Source organism: Rhinopithecus bieti, unplaced genomic scaffold (genome assembly GCF_001698545.2).
Source record: "Rhinopithecus bieti isolate Rb0 unplaced genomic scaffold, ASM169854v2 scaffold_46259, whole genome shotgun sequence".
Taxonomy (NCBI): domain Eukaryota; kingdom Metazoa; phylum Chordata; class Mammalia; order Primates; family Cercopithecidae; genus Rhinopithecus; species Rhinopithecus bieti.
The window spans coordinates 1,111,292-1,138,011 of NW_016818844.1; positions in this window are offsets into that span (position 1 = coordinate 1,111,292).

Below are 26,720 nucleotides of genomic sequence, written 5' to 3' on the forward strand. Positions count from 1 at the left end.
CCCCCCCCCCCCCCACTTCAAACACATTCACCACAAGAGAAGGAATTTCTATTCTGATTGTCTAGTGTCTAAGGCATTCCGTGAGCAGCACTTTACTATGCACAGAGTTATAGGACCTTAGAAAGACTAATGAGAGGCACAGTCCCTCTGGTGCTTCTAAAGTAAGCAGAGCCTCAGCAGACCTGGCCAAAGCTCCTCTCCCTGCCCCAACTCTGATACAAGTCCTCTAAAATCTGCAGTTAAGAGGGTAAGGCAATGGCCATTTTAGATTATGGAGTGGGTGAGGAAGAAAGTGACTTCACCTTGGCTTCAAACGTAAGCCAGAACTTTCAACTTAGAAGATAAAAAAACTTGATTGATAAACTTATTGATATTGATCAAGTGACACTTCATTTCTCATTTGACAGTTATTTCCTGTTCACGTGTTCTCGCTGGCAAAAAGTGCAGAAGAAAAAGGGATAAATATACATAGGATTCTGGTCCCCATAATCTCTGTATCCCTAACAATGACACAGGAATTAATAAGAAATCATTTAGGCAGATAGTAACGTAGGTATGGGAGTCCTCAGTAAGGCTTTTCTCTTGAATAAAAAGCAGCCTCAATAATTTTTTTCTTTTTTTCTTTTTTGAGATAGAGTCTCGTTCTGTCACCCAGGCTGGAGTGCAAGTGGCACGATCTCAGCTCACTCAACCTTCACCTCCTGGGTTCAAGCAATTCTCTGCCTCAACCTCCCAAGTAGCTAGGACTATAGGCGGCCACCACCATGCCCAGCTAATTTTTGTATTTTTAGTAGAGACGGGGTTTCACCATCTTGGCCAGGCTGGTCTTGAACTCGTGACCTTGTGATCCACCCTCAGCCTCCCAAAGTGCTGGGATTATAGGCGTGAGCCACCACAGCTGGCCCCCAAATCATTTTCTAACAAGGAGTAGCCTGTAAAGTTGAGCTGCAGTCAAAGACAAGCAAACTGTGAGCTTGCACGGGGGAATGCTGGCAGGAACTAGGGCCTAGACATGTTCAAGAAGGCCGCTCTATCTTCCCTTCTCTTTGTGAGCCACGTGTACAGTAAAGAAGAGCAGACAAGATGGCAGGGATCAACCAGAAATCTTATTTGCATAATAAGATTAGTGTGGGGCCACCAGCCTTCCCAATCTTATGTAAACATCATATCTGATCGAACCAATCTATGAGCCCTATGTAAATCAGACATTGCCTCCTCAAACCTGACTATAAAGCTGAGCCCATCCACCACCCACTGGTCCTTTATGCTCAGAGACCCCTTTCTCTATAGAGAAAGCTGTTTCTCTTTCTCTTCTCTTCTGCCTATTAAACGTCTGCTCCTAAATTCCTTACATGTGTCTGCATCCTCAGTTTTCCTGGTGTGTGATGAAGAACCCCAGGGTATATACCCCAGACAACATAGGCACTTCAACAATTGTTATCATTCAATATCCAGTAATATCCATTTATTTTAGTTATTTGAAAAAGTTAAATAAATGGTTCTCAACTGTGGCTGATTTTGTTCCTCAAGGGACATTTGGTAATATCTGGAGACATGTTCAATTGTCATGCCTGGAGGCTGCTACTAGTAAGCATCTAGTGAGTAGGAGCCAGGGATGCTGCTAAACATCCTATAATCAACGGGACAGTCCCCCACAGCAAGTACTAGGCTCAAAATGTCGGTAATGCTGACGCTGAGAAACTCAGAGTTAAATGAATCAAAACAGGGCTGTCATTTTGAATGTGTTTTCCCTTCTGTATTTTCAAAAGAAAATTTTAAATTATTTTATTCTAAAACATTTGCAAAGAGAATTTCAGTGGCAATGAAATAAAGTTTAAAAAAGATGGAAAAAAATAAGATAAAATCTGCAATGTGTTTAGTACATAAAATATATGCTGGACCCTTTGGTATACTTTCTATGATTAGGTTACCTAGTCGTCTTTTATTTTTGTAGCATTATTTATGACAGCAACATCATTCTCACAGCCCAATCTCAAATCAGGTAACTTAAATCAGGGAATATTATGACATTTTATGACGTCATATAAACAACAGTGAACACTACTTTTGGAGGTTCTAATATGTAAAACAAATTAATTTAGGTATGCAAAACAAAATTATTGAAATTCAGCACAGATCGCTTATTTGTCAAAAGATCATTTATTCCATTTGAAATTTCAAAATATCAGCTGGAGAGTAAGTAATAAAATAGTGGAGTTTGTTCACTCTTTTATTACTGTTCTCACCACTGTTATATTAAATAATGAATTTGACTTTTGATTGTTTAACTAGTACTCTAAAGCATCATACTTTGTATGTACTATTTGGTTAAATTGTCTTCAGCATAAGAAGAAACCATGAAAGGTTCCTTTTACCATTCTGTGTTTCCAGTGAACTTAAATTGGCAACCCCCTTAACGCATTCAATAGCTTTCTTTAAATTGTATTTCTTAGGTTTGAGAGAAAGATGTGGAGGAGGGAATCAATAGAAACCACATTGGAAACATTAGTAATTCCACAATAAATCTCCAGTTGTTCAGCAGCCTACTAATTACAGGGCCAGAAACAAACCAACCTCTGAAAATATTCATGAACATCTAAAAGTCCAAGGCTCTGCGTCTTTCCATTGTACCCCATCTATTGCTTTGTCAGTAAAGCTCTGCATAAACTATTGCATATGATGCAGTGAGTTACTCCCTGAGGCTCTGCTGTGGGATCAGGGCTGGACCTGAGAAGAGTGTGGTGGTTGGCTGGCTGTTTTGGGGGCTCCCATCATCTTCAGCTGCTTCCCCTGATCATGCAGTTCATACTCCATGGAATTCCAACTGAGTTCTTTGGACAGAATTTTAAATCCTCATTCCCCTTCCCCAGTAGGAAAAGCATTAGAAAACAATAAAAATAGTGCATCTGACTTTTTTACCTAGGGAATGCCTAGAGAAGAGAATGATTTAATGAATCAAAACTCTGGTTACCAGTGGGGCAGGATCCAGAACGATGAGGTCATCCATGTTTGCCTTTGGGGATCCCACTTTGTCCTTCTCCTCCTGTGTTTGTGCACCCCTGTGCTCTCTAGAATCATACCCCATAGCTCTCAGAGCACCCCACCTCACAGTCTAAACATCCTCTTCCTCTTCCTTCCTGACTACAGGCGATGGTTATGAGGGCCATGTTCATTGTGCTGCATATAAAATAATTAGGTAACCAGTTTTAGAAGACTGAATTTTAACAGGTGTTCTCCTCTGGAATGACAGACACGTAACTCATAGAAATGGGTTGTAATCACAGCCTGGGTTAGGAACAAGGATTTGGAGAAAGGAAGTGCCTTCAAGTCACCCTACAAATGTGTTGTCTACCCAGCCACAGGAAGAGAAGCCCTGGGGATACATTCAGCAGGCAGCAGGTCCTGCGGGTTCTATAGCTTCAAATTACTTGGAGCAAATGAGGTTTTTTAGGTACACTATACTGAGTTCTAAAACATAATTAAAATGGATTTTGTACCAAATTCTATAAAATGTCAAAATATCTTGCCTAAGTAGCTTTACAAAATCACTCATAATAAGTGTCCCCAGGAATGGGACCCAAATTGGCAGAGAACAAGTTCTAAGAAGGTGTGGTAGATACGGTCATGGCCTTGAAAACTGTACACGTCCTAATTCACAGAACCTGGGAATTTATCACATTACATGGCAAAGAGGAGTTAAGGTTGCTGATGCAGTTGACGTTGCTAATCGGCTGGCCTTAACATAGATTTATTATAGGTTATCCAGGTGAGGTGAACATAATAAGGATCCCTATAACTGGAAAAAGGAAGCAAAAGAGGTTGGAGTGATGTGCTATGAGAAAGACTCAGTTTACCATTGCTGGCTGTAAAGATGGCAAAAGGGAATCATGGCTCAAGAAATATGAGAAGACCTGAGAGAAGAGGCTCGTGCCTCTCATCCCAACACTTTTGGAGGCCGAGACAGGTGGATCACTTAACTTCAGGAGTTGGGGACCAGCCTGGGCAACAAGGAGAAACCTGTCTACCAAAAAATACAAAACTTAGCCAGGCATCATTGCTCACACATGTAATCCCAACTACTTGGGTGGCTGAGGCAAGAGGATTGCTTGAGCCCAGGAGCTTGTGACCAGTCTGGGCAACATGGCAAGACTTCATCTCTACAAAAATAAATGAAAAGTTAACTGGGCATGGTGCACACCTGAAGCCCCACTTACTCGGGAGGTTGAGGCAGAAGGATCACTCACTTGAGCCCAAGGAGGTCAAAGCTGTAATGCATCATGATAGCACCACCACACATCAGCCTGGGTGACAGAGTGAGACCATTTCTGAAACAAAACAAAACAAAACAAAACAAAACAAAAGAAATGTGAGAAGCTTCTAGGAGGTGGAAAAGGCAAAAAAAAAAAAAAAAAAAAAAAAAAAAAAATGGATTTTCCCATAGAACCTAGAAAGGAATGTAGCTTTGCCAACACCTTAATGTTAGCTCAGCAAGACCTATGTGAGACTTCTGGCCTCCAGAACTACAAGATAATAAGTTTATGTTGTTTTGAGTAATTAAAATCACAAGAATTTAGTGGGAATCATTAAATTCCTACAGCAGCCCTGGGAAACTGAAACAGATAGATATTGGAGCAAACAGTTCTGCATAGGAACCATTGTGCCTGAAACACAGGCCTTGAGAAAGACACCCACCAGCAACTTGTGGCTATGGTCTGCAAGCTTAGCCCTTGGTGCCTACCTATGGGATAGAGGAAACACCTTTTCTACCACTCCTAAATAGCCCTGCAGATTCTGCCTCTCCATTCCCACTGTCACCATCTCAGTTTAAGTCTTCGTCATCTTTGGTGTAAATTTGTGAGGGTTCCGTCGGGCTGGTGGGAAAAATTTTAGTTATAGAGAATATACACAAATCCTATTGGAAAGCCTGGGGGTTTTTACATATAGTACTTGCCTGAAGGCAGCCTTGTCCCCTTAGTTAAATAAATTAGAGTAGAAACAAAGGAATGTGGGGAGTTTATCTAACTAGCTTGTTTATTCATATTGGCCTAAGACTAACCTTTGATTTACCGCAGGTGATTAATTGCTTTCTACGCAGGAAGTCCACAATGTCAATTACACTCTAGTGGTGTTGACTCAAGCCTTTGTCAATTAATCTTTACTGAATAAATGCAAGTCTTGCTGGCTAGCCGAGGCCTTGGTCACAACTCTTTACAGCACTCCCCTGGGAGTCTGTAAGTGGCCTAGACACTCAGCCGAACTGGCAAAGCAGTATATCTATGTCAGTGTCCTTCATTCACCCATCACTGGGTCAGGGTCTATAGGACAGACCCCTGCATAAATTATTTCAACAGCTCCTTGACTGGCTTCCCTTTTTCCAGCTTTGCCTGCTCAATGCCAAGCTCCATACTTTAGAAGGGGTTCCTTGTGTACCTGACTCACCACCTGAAGGAAATGTCTTCAGAGATGTTCACTGCCCCAGGTACGGCCCATGCTCCATGTAAGGCCATCCTCTCCAGGCGTAATCGTGCCAGGCTCCATTGCCCAATATGTGGCAAGTCAATACATGGAGACATTGAGCATTGCAGCAGAGAAAGAAGTTCAATCATCAGGGATTCAAATGAGGAGATAAGAGGAAACCTCACATCTGTCTTCCCAAGGAGTTTGGGGATAGGGATCTTAAGGGGTTTAGGATGGGTTGTGGACCTGGGATCATGGATTAATCAAAGAGTAAAAGGTGAAGTCAAGGGACAGGGAGATAAAGAAACTGTATTTTTTTGTTGACTTAGTTTTGGGGTCTTCAGACCATCTGGCATCAGCCATTTTACTGGTACTCAGATCTGAAAAACATGTTAAGTAATTTTTAAGCAAAAAGGTCTTAAGATTTTAATGTTAGAGATTCTATCTATAGAAACAATGGGGAAGCAAATGGTCAGTATCTAATGCTAGAATGGCTATAGGGAGATAGGCCAGAAGGCTACCTGATTAATACTTAACTGTACTTTTGCCTGAAGTCTGGCATATAATTTTCCTTACCCTATGGGGACAGTTTCATGGGCTCACCTTAAAGAATAGCAGGGCCAAGAATGAAATTGAGGCCCACATAAAATGTGTTATAAATCACATTAACAAACTGAGAAATAAAATATGTTATATTTTCCTACCTTAGAAATCCAGATCCAAATTTAGAATTCTCAGACTTCTCAGAGTTTCCGGCCAGAACATTCCTACATGAGGAAAGCTGGTACCCAGGCCCTCCATGTTCATGTACCAAGTCCTAAGCCCCTGGTCTGCACCTGATCCCCTTCTCTCTTTATCCCTGACCTGTTTCATATCACAAGGGATCACGCCTACCCCAACTTCAAACTCCATTCCAACCCATCACCAACAGCCACCCCTTGGCTACTCACCATGTCTACAAATACATGTTGGTGGAATGTCCTGACCTTGGAGGATGAACCCAGGGAATAGGCTGCCCAAGACACAGGTGCAGATGCAGGGCCATTGTGGAAAGAATTCTGAGGACACAGGGACCCAGAGCATGACCTAGAAGGTAGGATAATGGGTTCCAGGTGGACACGTGTTCTTGGTCCTGCAGAGCATACTCCCCATGGGGAAGAACAACAAGAAGAGCATGTCCTAATACATGAGCACCAGGGCACGAGCTCTTTGTCAATGGTACTGCTTCTCCACCTATCTGGACTTACCACTGATCACCTCATAGCTGTGCTTAGTAAGAACAAAGAACATCTCACATCCTGTACCTAACAGGATGCCTTTCACCTCTGTGCTCTTGCTGGGGCAACACCCATGTATGTGCTGTAAAGCAATTGATTGTTTATCTTTTTAAACTGTATTTTCTATTTTCTTCTGCCCCTAAACTTTTGAGCACAGCAAGCTGTTAATTAATTACTGGTAATTGATTAACTGACCTGATTTTGTGACATGAACATGGAGAGCATTAATTAAATTAAAGAATTGAAAGGCATCATGTTGCATTCATTAACAATGGGTAGAAAATATCAGACAGTCATGAGGAATATAATTCACTCAAGGATCAGCTGTTTTCCCATCAGGTATGAGGGCATTAGAAAGTGACAATAACAAAGACATGTCATTCTGGAACTAGAAGAGATATTCAGATCAGTGAAGTAAAATTATGTGGAACAAAAAGGTGTGGAAAGTCAGGGACCCCAAACGGAGGGACCAGCTGAAGCCATGGCAGAAGAACATACATTGTGAAGATTTCATGGACATTTTTTAGTTCCCCAAAGTAATACTTTTATGATTTCTTACGCCTGTCTTTACTGCAGTCTCTGAACATAAATTGTGAAGATTTCATAGACATTTATCACTTCCCCAATCAATATTCTTGTGATTTCATATGCCTGTCTTTAATCTCTTAATCCCACCATCTTCATAAGCTGAGGATGTATGTTGCCTCAAGACCCTGTGATGATTGCGTTAACTGCACAAATTGTTCAAACAATATAAAATCTGGACACCTTGAAAAAAGAACAGGATAAAAGAGATGTTCAGGGAACAAGGGAGATAACCTTTAGGTCTGGCTGCCTGAGAGATGGGTGGAACAGTCATATTTCTCTTCTTTCAAAAGCAAATAGGAGAAATATCACTGAATTCTTTTTCTCAGCAAGGAGTAGCCCTGAGAAAGAGAATGCATTCCTAGGGGGAGGTCTCTGAAATGGCCACTCTGGGAACGTCTGTCTTTTACAGTTGCAGATAAGGGATGAAATAAGCCTTGGTCTCCCATAGCGCTCCCAGGCCTATTAGGACAAAGAAATTCCTGCCTAATAAATTTTGGTCAGACCGGTTGTCTGCTCTCAAACACTGTCTCCTGATAAGATGTTATCAATGACAATGTGTGCCCGAAACTTCATTAGCAATTTTAATTTCACTCCGGTCCTGTGATCTCGCCCTGCCTCCATTTGCCTTGTAATATGCCTCCATTTGCCTTGTAATATTTTATTACCTTGTGAAGCATGTGATCTCCATGACCCACACCCTGTTTGTACACTCCCTCCCCTTTTGAAAATCACTAATAAAAACTTGCTGGTTTTGCAGCTTGGGGGGCATCACAGAATCTGCCGACATGTGATGTCTCCCCCGGACACTCAGCTTTAAAATTTCTCTCTTTTGTGCTTTTCCCTTTATTTCTCAGACCTCCCGACACTTAGGGAAAATAGAAAAGGACTCATGTTGAATTATCGGGGGTGGGTTCCCCCGATACAAAGGTCTCTGCTAGCCTCATGATCTCATCACAGTGAGCAGGACAATGTTAAAGGTGCTCTCACTCTCTGCCTGAGGGCGTCCTGAAAGTATTAACAATATAATTACTAGACACTGAATCTTGGGGAAGTAGTTGGAAGTAGATGCCCATTCTGACCAAGGAATCTGTTAACAGTGCTCACCTTGGTTTACCTTCACAAAGGCATCATTTCCTTACTTTCAAGAAGCTTGATGTCTAACCTGGCCTCTTCACACACACACAAAGAGAACTCAGTAGAACAGTGGCAACCCTACTGATTTTTAAAGGATGTGGGTTTCAACAAAGAATCTACTCCGTTCTTCTGTAGAAGAGCCCAGTGTGGAACGATGCCCCTCACTCAAGGTGAGGGCAGAGCTTGTAAGAGAACTGATTATTAAGTCCTGAAAAAGGCAGTGGGAACTTGCAAGTGCATAGTATGTTTTGTAAGATCTCACAGAAGACCAGGATCACTGAAAACTGGAAGATACATTTGCGGTGTAGAAAGCATTTAAGCTGGGTGAAACTGTACTAATTAAGATGCGTCATGGTTAGAGGGGAAATCAAAGAAGTAGAAAAGAAATAACTACTGTTTTAGAGACATAAGTGTCTGGGTTCAAATACCAACTCTACCATGTATCATTTGTATTAACTTTGGATGACTTTGAGAATTTTTTTTGTCTCAGGATTCTTATTTTTTAAAATGTAGAGGCTATTTGGTATCAGCATCATAATGGGACGCAAAATGAAACAGAATAATAATTTTTAAAAAGTTTAGGACAATTTATGAAGAACTTGCATGTACTTCTTCTCATGTGGGATGCTATTGCAGTATGTCCATTTTGTTTAAGGTAGATTGATGAATTCAAAGCATAAAATAAACTGATAAGAGTGGATGGTACTGGTGCAACTGTAGATAATCACTAACTTGCAAAAAACAACCAGGAAAGAAGAGGTATTTTGTCCACCTTGCACATGTTATAAGTTTCCTCTAATCTGGCAACTTTCTTATCCCCAACATCTATGGAATAAGTCAAATTCACATATTAAGCAGACTCAGAGAATCTCAAAGGTGAAAGAAAAAAATTTTTGGCAAAATTGGCTCATTACTTTTTTGAATTTTCTACTCTCCTCTCTCTCTGCTTTATATTTTGCTGCCTTTGGCAGTAGAATATGGCTTATATAAATGTAAATAATTCCTCATTATACCCCAAGGGCATAGAATGCATCCAAGGCTGCCAATCTAACTCATGCAACCATATGTTGATGATCTGAGAGAGGAAAGCTTATAAGCATTGCAAATTGCTACCAGGCTATTGCAGCTTCAATGGCAACGCTGAGAATTATTCTTCCCACATTTGTTCCCTAAAGCAGAGTATATTTCAAACTTTTGAATCTTTCATTTCCATTTCTCTACCACAAGAAGATATAAAGCTGCTCAGACACTTGCTGGCTGAAGTACTTGAGCTCCAGGATAAATATTTAGGAATAGAGTCAGTCAGATTTCTCTCCCAGCTTTTGTCTCTTTTCCTCTTCTAGTGAGGAAATTGCACCTCATTAGCTTTGTGACTTTAGAAAGTCACTTCACCTTTCTAAATCTCAATTTCTTCACTTGTGAAGTAGTAATGATATTTAAAACACATCACTGCTATCAGGGTTACATGGAAAAACCCTTAGCTTTTAAACAACTTCCATAGTGCCTGGCACATAAATAGAAGCCATAACTATTACTATGCCCTTTGCTCTTCACACTGTATTGTTTAACTTTCTTGTTTTATACATTGTAGCATTGTTTATATAAAAATAAAATGCATAGCTGTTCAAGTTAATGAGTTCTGACAGATGTATAAACCTTTATAACCACTTCATACAACAAGATACTGTTTCCATCATTCCTGAAAGTTTTTTTGTGTACCTTTCCAGTAAGTTTCCCCACCTCCCAGTGATAATCATTTCTAAACTCTAGCAGATTGGTAGCATAATCTAGCATTGATTACTTTTCCCTGTCATGGATGTCTATGTAATATGTCAATCTGACTTACTCCATAGATGTTGGGAATAATAAAGTTGCTGGATTAGAGGAAACTCATAACATGTGCAAGGTGGACAAAATAGCTCTTCTTTCCATTGATACTTACATGAATAAAATTATATGACATCTCATCCTTTGCATCTGCCTTGTTCACTCAATCTCATGTTTTTGAGATTCATCATCCATATTGTTGCATATATTAATGCTAGTAGATTTCTGATTGCTAAGCATGAATATATTACAATGTGTTTAGCTATTTTCCTGTTGATTGACATGTGGGTTATTGCTAATTTCAGGCTATTATTAATAAAACTGCTAACATTCATTTCTTGCACAAGTTGTTTCGTTAACATACATTTCCTATTTTTCTTTTTCTATCTTTTTTTTTTTTTTCAGAGAAAGGGTCTCTGTTACCAAGACTGAAGTGCAGTGGTGCAATCATAGCTCACTGCACCTCAACTTCCTGGCCTCAAGTGATCCTCCAGCCTCAGGCTTTTGAGTAGCTTGGATTATAGGTACTCACCACCCCACCTGGCTAATTTTTAAAAATTTTTTGCACAGACAGAATCTCACTATCTTGCCCAAGCTGGTCTCAAACTTCTGGCCTCAAGTGATCATCTGTCTTGGCCTCCAAACTGCTGGGATTATAGGTATGAGCCACTGTGTCCAGCCTGAATATATGTTTTTATTATTATTCAGGGTAAATATTATTATTAAATAATTAAATTCAATTAAATATTATTCAGGGTAAATGCCTAAGTATTGAATTTCCATATCACAGAGTAGATACATGTTTAACAATATATATGCTAAACCGTTCTCTGAGGTGGTTGTATTATTTTTCACTTCTGACAACAACGTACAGGAAGCTCAGTTGCTGCACATCTTTGCCAGCCTGTGCTATTCCCAGTCTTTCTGTTATAGTCCTAGTGCATAGAAAGTGGCATTTCATTATTGCTTATTTTGGATTTCCCTGACAACCAATGATTTTGAGCGCCTTTTCTTGTGCTTACTGGTCATTGAGCTAGCGCCTTCTCACTAGGGTCTTTTTGAGACCTTGTCTACTTTTTTTTCCCCCCAAAACCAGGCCATTCTTTTAATTATTGATTTATAGAAAATTTTAAAATATGTTATTAATAAGAGTGTTGTGTTAGGTATATACATTATGAATATTTTCAGAGTATGATTTACCTTCTTATTATCTTGAAGATATGTTTTAAGAGAAAAAAGTTTTAATTTTGACAAAATTCAATTTATGTATTTTTTTTCTTTCATGATTAAGGTTTCTTTTGTTCTAAGAAATCTGGCTAAACTAAGTGTATAAAGATATTCCTTTATGTTTCCTTATGGAAGTTTTTTTTTTTTCAATTCAAGCTTTTACATAAATGGCTCTGATCCATCCTGAATTAATTGTTATATATGGAATGAGTAGGGTACAACGTTCAGGTTTTTCCCAACAGAATATTCAGTTGTTCCAATACATTTTGTCTCTAAGGCCCCTTTTTGTTTTTGTTCCTTCCTAAAAATTTAAGGGGTATAAATGTAGTTTTACTGCACGGATATGTTGTGTAGCGGTGAAGTCTGGGCTTTAGTGTAACCATCACCTGCATGATGTACGTTGTACCCATTAAGTAATTTCTTTTTTTTTTTTGAGACAGAGTCTCGTTCTGTCGCCCAGGCTGGAGTGCAGTGGCCGGATCTCGGCTCACTGCAAGCTCCGCCTCCCGAGTTCACGCCATTCTCCTGCCTCAGCCTCCCGAGTAGCTGGGACTACAGGCGCCCGCCACCCTCGCCCGGCTAGTTTTTTGTATTTTTTAGTAGAGACGGGGTTTCACCGTGTTAGCCAGGATGGTCTCGATCTCCTGACCTTGTGATCCACCCGTCTTGGCCTCCCAAAGTGCTAGGATTACAGGCTTGAGCCACCGCGCCCGGCCCCATTAAGTAATTTCTATCCCTTGCGGCTCCTACCTTCCTACCCTTCTGAATCTCCAGTGTCTGTTACTCTACACTCTATGTCCCCATGCACGTGTTATTTAGCTCCCACTTATAAGTGAGAACAGGAGGCATTTGGCTTTCTGTTTCTGAGTTGTTTCATTTAAAACAATGGCCTCTGGTTCCACCCATGTTGCTGCAAAAGACATGATTTAATTTTTTTAATAGCTGAATAGTATTCCATTGTCTACATTTATCACATTTTCTTTATCTAATCACTTAGATTGATTCCATGATTTTGCTATTGTGAATAGAGCTGTGATAAACATGAGTGCAGGTACATTTTTCACATGATTTCTTTTCCTTTGGGTAGATATTCAGAAGCGGAATTGCTGGATCAAATGGCAGTTGCAGTTTTAGTTCTCTGAGAAATCTCTATACCATTTTCCAGAGAGGTTGTACTAATTTACATCCCCAGCAACAGTGTATAAGCATTCCCTCTTCTCTGCATCCTCACCAATATCCATTGTTTTTTGACTTTTTAGTAGTAACCATTCTAACTGGTGTAAGATGATATCTCATTATGGTTTTGATTCACATTTCCCTGATGATTAGTGATGTTGAATATTTTTTTTCATATGCCAGTTAGCTGTTTGTGTGGAAAAGACTCCTTGGCAACCTGGACATAAAATAATGATTGGTTCATTTGCAGGTCTATTTCTGGACCCTATTCCTTTTCATTGATTTTTTTTGGTTTGTCCTTATACAAATACTACAGTTCCCTGATTGCTGTGGTTTTGTAGTAAATCTTGTCTAAGATCACTAAAACAGGCCTAGCTCTTCTTTCCAATCGATATGGCTTTCTTTTCTTGCCTTATTGTACTACCCATGACTATCAACATGATGTTGAACAAAAGCAATAGGAGTTGGTGTCATTGCTGTTTTCTGGTTTCATGTAAAATATATCCAAAGTTTCACCATAAGTTATGATGTTAACTGTTTGTTTTTCATAGATATTATGATAGATTGAAGAAGTTACTTTTATTCCTGGTTTTCTGAGAGTTTTAAAAAATCATGACTAGGTATCAAGTTTTGTCATAAGACTTTTCTGTATCTATCAAGTGACTCATAAGGTTTTTTATTCAGTTAATGTAGTAAAATATGTTCATTTGGATTGTAAGTAAGCCTTACATTCTTGAAATAAGTCTCATGCAAATGATATGTTATCCATTTTATGTAAGGCTGGATTTGATTTACTAATATTTTGTTAAAGACTTATACATCTATGTTCATGACGGACATGGTCTATAATTTACCTCTGATGTCTCAAGTTTGGAGTCAGGGTATTGCTAGGCTCATAAAATAAATTGGTACATGTTCCCTTTTTATTGACAATTTGTGTAAGATTGCTATAATTTCTTCTTTAAATGTTTGATACAATTTACTGGTGAAGCCATTTGAGGATGAAGCTTTCATTGCAGGGAGAATTTGATTATGCATTACATTTCTTTAATCAATATCTGGCCATTTAGACTTTCTATTTCTCATTGTATGAACTTGTCATGTTAAGTGCTTTGAAAAATTTGTCAATCTCATTTAAATTTCAAAATTTATTGACATTAAATCTTTCATTAAAAAACCCTTATTCTCCTTTTAACATCTGTAGTGTGTTTCCTCTCTCATTTCTGATAATTAATATTTCGTGTTTCTTCTCTTTCTTTTTACCTACTTTGCAAGAGGTTTATTAATTTTATTTGTTGTTTTAAAGAATGAACTTTGACTTTGTTAGTTTTCTCTATTATTTAACTCTTCCTATTGATTCTGCTCTTGTTTTTATTATTTCATATTCTTCTCCTTTTTTTTTTTGGTTTAATTTTCTCTTTCTAGTTTCTTAGGGTGAAAGTTTAGATCACTGATTTTACTTTTATGTCTTTTCTAATATGTGCATTTAAAGCTAAAAATATTCCTTAAAAGACTGTTTAAGCTGCTTGTCACAAGCTTTGATATGTGAAATGCAACTAAAATTGATACACTTCAGTTTGAAAGATTTTGTAATTTCCCTTATGATTTTTTCTTTAACAAATGAGTTTTTAAAAATAATTTGTCAGAAATGTGAAAATATAGTCATTAAATTTTATTTAAAGTATGACTGACTTCAGTTATGGTTGACGTTACCACCAATTTAGCCAAGTTTCTCATTTTTCAGCCAATGTTCCAGGGATATGAGGAATGAAGGATTTCTTCTCTCCTAATAAGAACCTGACACAAAGAATTAGGTTTCTTTGTGTTCTCAACTTTCTGATGTGTTTTAAAAACTATAATGCTGTAGTTTTTTCAGCCTTTTCTTCTTTTTAGGGTATGAACAAATAACATTTGTAACTTTCTATGTATAACCAGAAGAGGAGGCCCTTGATATTTACATTTTTTAAACCTGTTTAATTAACAGGAATTGGAGATAATTTAGAAACTATAGACAGAAGTTAGGGATGGCATAGTGGAGAGAGTAGCAAATGGCTATGAGCCATGATCTGGAAGCAAATTACCTGGGTTTGAACTCTAGAATCACCATTTAGTACCTGTGAAACCTATGACAATTTACTGAATCCATTTATGCCACAGTGTTCACCTGTGTAAAATATAGATAATAGTGATACCTCTTTATTAGCCTGTAGCAAAAATTAACCTTGTTGATATGTGTAAAGCACTGACACAGAGTAAGTGCCCTATGCTAAATAATTTAGTAAGGCATTTTAATAAGCCCCTGACCATATACAAGTATGTTACTTGGAAGAATAGAGATCAAAGTAGGGCCTAGGTGTCTCAGAAAATAAAATCAAATTGTATGGGCTAAGGGACATAATGAGAGAGTTTATGCTCTACTGGAAACGGAAGCTATTCATGTGACAATGTCCTTTAGAAATTTGATCAAGCAGTTTAGGGAATCTAACACAAAAAACAAAGACTTCACTTGCTTTGGAAAAGTGATGGAAATTCAGAATAGCAGAGCCTAAGGTAAAAAAACAAAAACAATTAAACAAACAAGCAAAAGCTCACGTTTATAGTGCTGCTTATTTCACAAATGAGTACAACCATTGTACCTGCAAGAAAAAAAAAAAGTTGAAAAAATAGATGGTGAATAAAATATTTCTAGAAATAAAACTTTTAATTTTAAAATAGTTTTTTCAACATAAAAGAAGTAAATGTGTTATTTTAACACATTTAACCAGCCAGTCTGTAATGACATATCACCTTTGTTGTATTTTAGATAGTCTTACCTTAGAAATTGATGAGTAAGATAAAGATAATAAGAAAAATTTAGGAGACATGAAACTATCTCAATATTCTACTCTTATGACAAAAAAATAAAGTTTGCTTGATTCAAATAATTTCTTTTGAGAAACAATAACCAAAAAAAATGAGAAAAAAGAAAGAAGAAAGAAAGAAAAAAGGAAGAAGAAAGAAAGGAAGGAAGGAAAGAAGGAGGAGAAATGGAAGGGAGATTCAAAGAAGTAGGTACTTTCTTTTGAGAAATAAATTACTAAATCTCTATACTATGAAAATATAATTTTATTGTAGTGAAATTTTTGGATTCATTATTTGAAAGAATGTAAAAAGGTAGAAAAAATCTTCCTCTGATTTCTTGAAAAAGTACAATTAAATAAAAATAAATTTTATTACTTATATCTTGAGTTCCATTTCCTTCATTCTAAAGTCATTGATAATTTTAAAGTTGGTGTGAGGAGTTTGGAAACATTCTCTACACTTCTTCACTTCTGCCGCTTATCCTCTGTTACCAAGTTTTTATGAGAAAAGTAAAATAGGAGATTGAGAAAAAGGTTTAGATGATCCAGAGAAGAATAATGATATAACACTGATAGGTGGATTGATGAAGAAGCAATAAGCTTTGTTTTCATTTCATTTGAACTCATATGGAGGGAAGGATTAGTTTGGTTTTAAGCAGACAGAAAGTAGAGAGTGTTTTAAACTGTAGTTTTTTAGAAGACTAGAATTAGGAAAATATAAAATGCTGTAAGTAAAGATGCTTTGAAATTTGTAAAGGGGAAGTCTTAGCTAGAGCAATCAGGCAAGAGGAAAAAAAAATAAAGGGCACCCAAGTCAGAAAGAAATAAGTCAAATTATCTTTGTTTTGCAGATGATGTAACCTTATATTTGGAAAAAACTAAAGACTCCACCAAAAAACTATTAGAATGGATAAATTCAGTAAAGTTGCAGGATACAAAGTCAACATACAAAGATCAGTATCATTTGTATATGCCAAAAGGGAACAATCTGAAAAAGAAGTCAAGAAAGCAATTCCATTTGTAATAGCTACAAATAAAATAGCTAGGAATGAACCAAAGAAGTGGAAAATTTATACAATAAAAACTATAAAACATTGATGAAAGAAATCGAAGAGGACACCAAAAAAAAAGGAAAGATAATTCTGTATTAATGGATTGGCAGAATCAATATTGTTAAAATGTCCATCAATCCAGTCTACAGAATCAATGCAATTCTTATCAAAATACCAATGATATTCTTCACAGAAATAGACAAAACAATACTAAAATGTATATGGAGCCACAAGAAACCTAGAATAGCCAAAGCTATTCTGAGCAAAAAAAAAAAACAAAAACAAAACAAAACAAAACAAACAAACAAACAAACAAACAAAAAAACTGGAGAAATCACATTACCTTACTTCAAATTATACTAGAGCTATAGAAACCAAAATAGCATGGAATTGGCATAAAAACAGAGAACCCAGAAACAAATCCATACATCTACAGTGAACTCATTTTTGACAAAGGTGCCAAGAACATACATTGGGGAAGTGACAATCTCTTCAATAAATGGTGCTAATAAGAGTGGGTGCTCATACACAGAAGAATGAAACTAGACTCCTATCTCTCATTTTATACAAAAATCAAGTCAAAGTGGACTAAAGGCTAAAATCTAAAACCTCAAACTATGATGCTACTAAAAGAAAATGTTGGGGAAACTCTCCGGAACATTGGACTGGGCAAAGATTTCTTGAGTAATACTCTCACAAGCACAGGCAACCAAAGCAAAAATGCACAAAAGGAATCACATTAGGTTAAAAAGCTTCTGCACAGCAAAGGAAACATTCAACAAAATGAAGAGACAACTCACAGAACGGGAGAAAATATCTGCAAACTACTCGTCTAACAAGGGATTAACCAGAACATATAAGGAGCTCAAACAACTCTATAGGAAAGAAATCTAATAATCTGATTTTAAAATGGGCAAAATATTTGAATGGATGTATCTCAAAAGAAGACATACAAATGGTAAACAGGTATATGAAAATGTACTCAATATCATGGATCATCAGAGAAATGCAAATCAAAATACAATGAGATAGAATCTCACCCTAGTCAAAATGGCTTTTATACAAAAGACAGGCAATAACAAATGCTGGCGAGAGATTGGAAAAAAGGAAATGCTTGTACACTGTTGGTGGGAATGTAAATTAGTACAATCACTATGGAGAACAATTTGGAGGTTCTAAAAAAAAGTAAAAATAGAGCTACCACATGATCCAGCGATCTCACTCCTAGGTATACACCCAAAATAAGGAAATCAGTATATTGAAGAGATATCTCCACTTCCATGTTTACTGAAGCACTATTCACAATAGTCAAGATTTGGAAGCAAACTAAGTGTCATCAACAGATGATTAAATAAGTAAAATGTGGCCAGACATGTTGATTCATGCCTGTGATCCCAGCACTTTGGGAAGCTGAGGCAGGCAGATCACTTGAGCCCAGGAATTTGAAACCAACGTGGGTGACATGGTGAAACCCTGTCTATACCAAAAAATCTAAAAATTAGCTGGGCATGGTGGTGCATGGCTGTGATCCCAGCTACTCCGATAGTTGAGGTGGTAAGATCCCTTGAGCCTCAGGAGGCAGAAGTTGCAGTGAGCTGAGATTATACTTCACTCCAGCCTGTGTGACAGAGTGAGACCCTGTCTCAAAAAAAAAAAAAAAAAAAAAAAAAAAAAGTGGTATATACACACACGGAGTATAATTCAACCATATAAAAGAATGAGATTGTGTCACTTGCAACAAAATGGATGAAACTGACGGTCATTATATAAGGTGAAATAAGCCATGCACAGAAAGACACACTTTGCATGTTTTCACTTAACTGTGGGAGCTTAAAATTAACACAATTTAACTCAAGGAGATAGAGAGTAGAAAGATGATTACCAGAAACTGGAAAGAGTAGTAGGGGGATGAAGGAGATGTGGGGATGATTAATGGATACAAAAAATAGTTAGAAAGAATGAATGAGATCTAGTATTTGCTGGTGAACAGTGATGATAATAAAAAATAAACGTACATTTAAAAATAACTAAAAGACTATAATTGGATTGTTTATAGCACAAAGGATAAATGCTTGAGGTGATAAATACCTCATTTATCCTTATGTGATTATTATGTATTACATGCCTGTATCAAAATATCCCAGGTAACACATAAATATATATGCTTACTACATACCCACAAAAATAAAAAATAAGTAAAAGAATAAAAACTCACCTCAGACTAGGTGACTTTTTGGTTTCCAGATAAATCATACTTCTCATACCAGCTAACCCAGCAGGAAATTATACAAACCTTGGCAACTGCTTTTCTTTGTGCAAAACTCTAAAGCTTCAGGGTAGAACAAATGGTTCTCATTAAAAGCCACAGTGGTGACTATGTCAACATACTGATCTGAGTTGTGCCCTGCCATCCAGGAGGGATACACGCAGGAGGCCCAGGAGGCACAGTCTTTTCATTTTATTTTCTTCATTCTCAAAGGAGGTGAAGGAGGCACAGTTGTAACATGCACAGCTTACACCCAGTGAAGGGGATGCTGGCTGTCACTTTGACAGTGCTGTGTAACAAAACCAAGAGAGCAGCATCACCAATCATTCAGCTTTCAGGCCTACTTGAAACTGCCTTTGCAAGAATTGTGTCATTGAGAAAGTTACGCCCATGGTACTTTCTGATCTGATCTAGCCAGCTCCCCTCTTGCTTTTAGCCTTTGATATGGTTTGGATTTGTTTCCCCACTCAAATCACATGTTGAATTGTAATCCCAAATGTTGGAGATTTGATGGGAGGTGATTGGATCATGGAGGCAGACTTCCCCGTGCTGTTCTCATGATAGTGAGTAAGTTCTCATGAGATCTGGTTGTTTAAAAGTGTATGGCACCTCTCCACCCTCCCTTCCTTCTGCTCTGACCATATGAGATGTTCCTGCTTCCTCTTCGCATTCCACCATAATTGTAAGTTTCCTGAACCATGTTTCCTGTACAGCCTGTGGAATCATGAGCCAATTAAGCCTCTTTTCTTTTCTTTTCTTTTTCTGAGACAAGGTCTCGCTTTGTCACCCAGGCTGGAGTGCAGTGACTCAATCTCAGCTCAACCTCTGCCTCCTGGGTTCAAGTAATTCTCCTGCCTCAGCCTCCCAAGTAGCTGGGATCACCGACAATGTGTCATCATGCCCAGCTAATTTTTGTATTTTTAGTAGAGACAGGGTTTCGCCATATTGGCCAGGTTGGTCTTGAACTCCTGACCTCAGGTGATCCACTAGCTTTGGCCTCCCAAAATGCTGGGATTACAGGCATGACCCACCATGCCCGGCCCAATTAAACCTCCTTTCTTTATAAATTACTCAGTTTCAGGTATTTCTTTATAGCAGTATGAGAACGAACTAATACTATGTTTAATTATTCCTGGACTTAAGCCAAGACAACTTAGGAAAACACTTATAGTTTAAATGGTAATAGTCTTTCTCCAAAACTCAACCACCTTTGTAAAACTAATGAGGGACCACCAGGATGGGAGGATTGAGGAACCTTAATTCTGCTGAGGTTTAGACATACACAATTGCCAGCCATGATTATGGAGGTTACTAGATATGCAACTTCCCCAATCACTCCTGCAGATAACATCACTATTGTAGAACCTACGATTGGCCTTCTGGAATATTTTTCAGGTTTTTTACACGTCTGACCACTGATGGCTTCACCTGGATTCACCAAGGCTCCTGTGGCCCCACCCAGAAGTGACTCAGTGAAAGAGGACAACTTCAACTTCCTATGATTGTATTTCCTACTCAATAAATCAGCACTTCCCATACCCTAGGCCCTTCTTGCCCACCAAGCTATCTTTGAAGAACCCCTAACCTATGGGACTTTGATAAGATTGATTTGAGTAGTAACTCTCTCTCCCACGTGGTGTGGCCTGCCTCATGTTGGTTAAACTCTTCCTTTGCTGCAATGCCATGCTCTCCATGCATTGATTTTGTTTGTGCAGTGGGCAGGAAGAACGTGTTGGGTGGTTATATACTTGTTTGACAGCTTCCAGAGGAGCTAACTAGTTTTAACCACATTGGAGAAATTACATGATAGAACATGAAGAAGAGAATGATAACGGACTGTGGTGGAAGATATTCAGCATTTGCCATGTGTCAGGCACTGCACTCAAGTCCTAACATGGGATTTAATACTCATGGCAATCTTACAAGGTGTTAGTATTGGTAATAGTCATATCCCCATTTTAAAGAGAAATAAACTAAGGTTCAGAGAGGTTTAGTGACTTTTTCAAAGTCACACAGTTAATGAGTAGAGGAAGTAGAATTGGGATCCAGGTTTATCTGAATCCAAAGCTCTTGTGGTATTCATTGTTACCTCCACTGCCTCCCATATTTAGTTCAAGATCACCCCAACCTCATTCATTACTTTGTCGACTAATCTGAAACCCAATAGTCTCCAAAAAGGGACTATCCTCTTTAATATGCAAGGGATCTCATGAAAACTGAGTCCCTGGACACAGAAGTAGAATTCTAGAATTATACTGAATGAGGTGGTAATGGCACAATAGAATAAAATAATGTCTCTAAAGCACTTCTAATGCTCAGAGGCTGTGATATGCAACTATGCAAGTCCCTGGTAAAAAGAGTCCTTTCATCACCTTTATGGGCTTTCAGAAACTCAGGGTTTGATTTTTCTTCCTTTAAAGAAAATATTATGAATTATGATCAGTTTGCTCAGATAGGTTTAACAAGTTGAGTGTTTTCCTAAGCAAATGTAATGTCTGGGAAAATGTTAAATGTAGAAACATTATTACTAAAGTTTCCAATGACAACAGTCTTCATGAGAGTAACCAGCTAGTACTGGCCACATTTGCCATGAGTAAGTACTGAGGAGCCAGATGATTTCACTCTTCCTGTCTTATATGATTTTGCTCTGTGTCCCCACTCAAATCTCACCTTGTAGCTGCCATAATTCCCACGTGTTGTGGGAGGGACCCGATGGGAGATGAATTATGGGGGCAGGTCTTTCCCATGCGGTTCTTGTGATAGTAAATGGGTCTCACGAGATCTGATAGTTTCTAAAACAGGAGTTTCGCTGCACAGGCTCTCTTTTTGCCTGCTGCCATTTATGTAAGATGTGACTTACTCCTCCTTGCCTTCGCCTTCCACCATGATCATGAGGCCTCCCCAGCCATGTGGAACTGTAAGTCCACTTAAGCCTCTTTCTTTTGTAAATTTCCCAGTCTTGGGTATGTCTTTATCAGCAGTGTGAAAACGGACTAATACACTGTCCAACCTCAGTGAGGATGGGTGATACGTACTTGCATCTAAAGTTACCAAAGGAGATGGGGCAGTTTAGTGGGGGAGCTTTTAGACTCACGTGGAGGTAGATTGAGCTCTGCCATTTCTAATTATATAACTTTTGAGCAAAGGAGATGAGACAGTTTAGTGGGGAACTTTAGACTCACATGGAGGTAGATTTGAGCTGTGCCATTTACCAACTATATTAACTTTGAGCAAATTTTTTAACTTCTCCAAATCTCAGTTTCTTCATCTGTGAAATATAGATAATCATACTTCATGGGGTTGTTAGAATGAAATAATTGATTGTAGGTAAAGTGGATGGTGTATTTAAAAGTGTTCAATAAACATTAACAACAATACCAGAAAAAAATAAGTTTGTAAAGGTAAAACCAAGTTTTAATATTATCAAAGAGTATTGATTGAGTTGAAGCAACATCATTGTCTGGGGTAAATACCCAGGGTTTGTCAGCTCGAGCCAAGAAAATTTAGGATAAAGACACACACAAGGAGTTTAGGAGCAGAGGTTTAATAGGCAGAAGAAAGAAAAAAGAGAACATCTCTTTAGTGAGAGAGAGGGGCTTCTGAGGGGAAAAGGCTGGCTGGCAGTGGAGTTTGCCGGGTTTTATAGTCCGGTTTGAGGACGTGGTGTCTGATACACGCAGGGCCCACAGATGGGTTCTATCAGTTGTGACGTTTACATAGCGTGCGGGAAGGGTGGTCACCACACCCTAATCTTATCACACAATGGGCTTTCCCCTTAGTCGGTGCCATCTTGTCTGCTCCTTACTGTACACGTGGCTGACAAAGAGAAGGGAAGATGGAGCTGCCATTTTGAATATGATTGGCACAACTGCCGGCTATGCATGCAGCTCCATTTTACAGGCTGCTCTTTGTTAGAAAGGAAAATGATTTGGGGTTGCTTTTCATTAACAGGAAAGCCTTACCGAGGACTTCTGTACCCTCACTATCTGCTTAAGTAATTTATCTTTAACTCCTGTATCTGAATGGCTATTATATTTGCAGCATTAGTACAGACTATAAAAGGTATTACATTTGCCCATAACTCAGGTTAAGCCTTGACTAACATATTTAAGTTGAGACTAGTATAAGAAGGGAATATACAAGTAGATTCATATAACTTATGGCAGGGACTCTAAGAATTGAAAGAATGAAAATACATTGACATAATTAAGCAGAAACTGAAGTATCTGAATGTAGACAGTGTAAACCAAAAAGCATCTGAGACAGGTCTCAATCAATTTAGAAGTTTATTTTGCCAAGGTTAAGGACATGCCTGTGACACAGGTTCAAGAGGGCCTGACAACATGTGCCCAAGGTGATCAGGCTATGGCTTGATTTTATATATTTTAGAGAAAAATAAGACATCAATACATATAAGATGTACACTGGTTTACTCCAGAAAGGTGGGACAACTTGAAATGGGAGGCTCATAGGTCAAAGGGTGATGCAACGCCTTTCTAATTGGCAGTTAGTTGAAAGTGTTTAAAGACCTGAAATCAATAGAAAGGAATGTCTGAGTTAAGGCATTGTGGAAACCAAAAATCTTATTATGCCAATGAAGCATCCAGGTTACAGGCTTCAGAAAGAATAGCTCATAAATATTTCTTACTAAACTTAAAGAGTCTGTTCTGTCAGTCTTAGGTCTCTGTTTTAATGTTAATACTGGTCAGCTGTGCCTGAATTCCAAAGGGAGGAAGGTATAATGAGGCATGTCTGACCACCCTTTCCCTTGATGGCCTGAACTAGTGTTTCAGGGTAACTTTAGAATGTCCTTGACTGAGAAGAGGGGTACATTCAGTTGGTTACAGGACTTAAACATTTATCTTTGGTTGACAACAACAATAGCATTCACTGTTTGTAATTTTGTGAAATACATATTTAGTCCTTGCCCCTGGTTTTCCCGGAACACAACTACCAAAATCCTTGGAATCCCCAAAGTGCTGTCTTTTTGAATGCTAATGTTGACTTTTATCTTCAAGGTGGAGATGGTCACAGAAAGACCAAGGCATGATTAGAGAGTTGAGACTTTCAGTCCTACCCACCAACCTCCAGGGAGGGGAGAGGGGCTAAAGATTACGTTAATCACCAATGGCCAGTGGTTTCATCAATCACGTCTATGTAATGAAGCCTCCATAAAAACCCAAGAAGACAGGGTTCAGACAGCTTCTGGATAGCTGAACACATGGAGGTTCCTAGAAGGTGGCATACTCATGGGAGGGCACAGAAGCTCCACACTCCTTTCCTTGTACCATTCTCTACACATTCTTCATGTGTATCCTTAGTAATACCCTTTATAATATACTAGTAAATGTGTTTCTGTTAGTTCTGTGAGCCACTCTAGCAAATTAATTGAACCGAAGGCAGGGATCATGGAAATCCCAATTGAAGTCAGTAGGTGAGAAGTTCAGGAGGCCTAGATTTGTGACTAGTGTCTGTGAAGGTGGGGAATACAGTCTTGGGAGACTGAGCTCTTAACCTGTGAGATCTGAGACTAACTCCAGGTAGATAGCGTAGGAACAGAATTGGAGGACACCCAACTGGTGTCTGCTGCAGACTTGATTGCTTGTTTGCAGAAAGGGAGAAATCACATATTTTGGGGTCACAGAAGTCTTCTGTGTCAATTGTTGTGTTGGCATGAAGGCAAAGGAAAAACATGGTTTGAGAGTGTTTTTCAAACACTGATATCTTGAGAATAATTGTTATTTCTAGTTTGTATTCTGTTTTGTGTGAGATTTTATTTTAAGGCATTGACTTGACAAGAGAAGAGCTTTAATTTTGGTTCTTCATCTTTTGTTGTTCTTGAGGAAAGTATATGAAATATTTACTATAACCTTTGGATTTCACGCATGATTTGTGTAATAAGACTTGCACACTGAGAACTGTGAACCACCTCCTATATATTTCTATTTGAATTTTATTAGGTATTAATCTAGTAATACAGGAAAAATATCAACAAGGGAATCTAACAGGCTGAGACTTGCTCTTTCTGTATGAGAATAAATTACTGTGTCTCCTGACTCCTGCCTTCCCTCATCAGGCCAGGAATTATAATCCATGGACTTTCCCGTAAGTTATGATAAGGATTTCAAAGTCCTTTATATGTGCAAAAATTAAACATCATGGCCCCAATATTTGATTGATAAGAGTCTTCCACATATATGTGGGTCACAATTACATAGCCAGCATAATTTTGCATGGTTGTGATAAAAATATTCTGTTGACTTATTGCCTCAAATCAGGCAAATCATTTGAAATTTGTCAAATTTCTGTTGACAAATTGCCTCAACAGATAATTTTTGTTTATCCTGAACAAAGAATTGCTTGTGAGACAGTCAAGTATAAAGGCTCCCCGGAGAACCTCTGACCGGCATGCACAACTGGGAGAACAGAGTGGAACCACAGAAGTTCTCCCCATTTGCAGTGGGGAAGAGCCCAGCTTCTTGAGTTCCTGTGTGGTAGGGTGGGAGCCGGTTAACAGGCTTCCCTCTCATTGTGCTGAAAGTTTTTCCCTTTTTCCTTTTTTGCCCAATAAATTTCATTTTTCTTCACTCTTCTATGGGTCCATGAGCCTCATCTTTCCTGGTTGTGTGACAGGAACAGAGTTTTTTGCTGAATTGAGGAGAAAGTCTTGCAACAATTGCGATTAAATATATTCAGCATACCTTCACTTAGGACTTCCTTTGGGTAAAGCTCTGTCCTAAGTGCTATGTTGACTGAAAGATGAATACATCATGTACACTGGCCTCTAAGAACCCTAGCTTGGCACAGGTAGAAACCCTATTATTTCTGCTTAGCGTGTGATTGAAGAATTATGTCAGGTTCATTTTTACAAATTAAACATTTTATTTTAAAATAATTATAGGTTCATAGGCAATTGTAAAAAATAATCCAAGGAGATCTCATGTACTACCCTTTAACCAATTCCTCCTAAGGTAACATCTTGCAAAATTATGGTACAATATCACAACCAGAATATTGACATGGACATAGCCAATATAGAGAACATTTCCATGACGACAAGAATCCCTAACATTGTACTTTTATGGCCACACCTACTACAACCCCCTCCTGAGCCCCTGGCCACTGTTGATGTGTTCTCGAATTCTATAATGTTGTCATTTCAGGAACGTAATATATATATTAAATCACATACAATATATAACCTTCTGAGGCTTTTTTCCCCTAAGTATAATTCTCTGGATTAATCCAGGTTGTTTTATGCATAAATAAGTTTTTCCTTTTTATTACTGAGTAGTTTTCCATGTTACAGAAACTGTTTATGCATTCACCTATTGAGGAACTTTTTTTTTTCCAGATTTTGACTATTGAACATAAAGTTACAATAAATATTTGTATTCAGATTTTTATGTGAACATAAGTTCTCTGAAATAAATATCCAGAAGTGCAACTGCTGGGATATATGGTAGTTGCCTGTTTAGTACTGTAGGAGTGGAGAGGTTTGATACCTTGCCTTACCCATCAGAAGGTCATGGCCAACAACCCTATATCAAAAGACAGGTTAGCAAGAGAAAAGCATAACAAATTTATTTAATTAGTGTTTTATATGACATGGAAGCTTCCAGAAATGAAAACCCAAAGACCCAAGAAAACTGTCTATTTTAAGCTCAGGTTGGATGAAGAATAGACAGCCATGTAGAAATGTGATTGGACAAAAGGAGTAGGATCTAAGGGTAATGGGGGGTTGGGAGTGGTGCGGCAGGGACCCTGCAGGGTCTGTCTGTTCACATTCTTCTTTGCCTCTCGATGTAGCATTCCCTCCAGGACAGGACTCCTCTGAAGTGAGGATCTTCCAGGTAGAAGTGGAAGAGATAGAGTG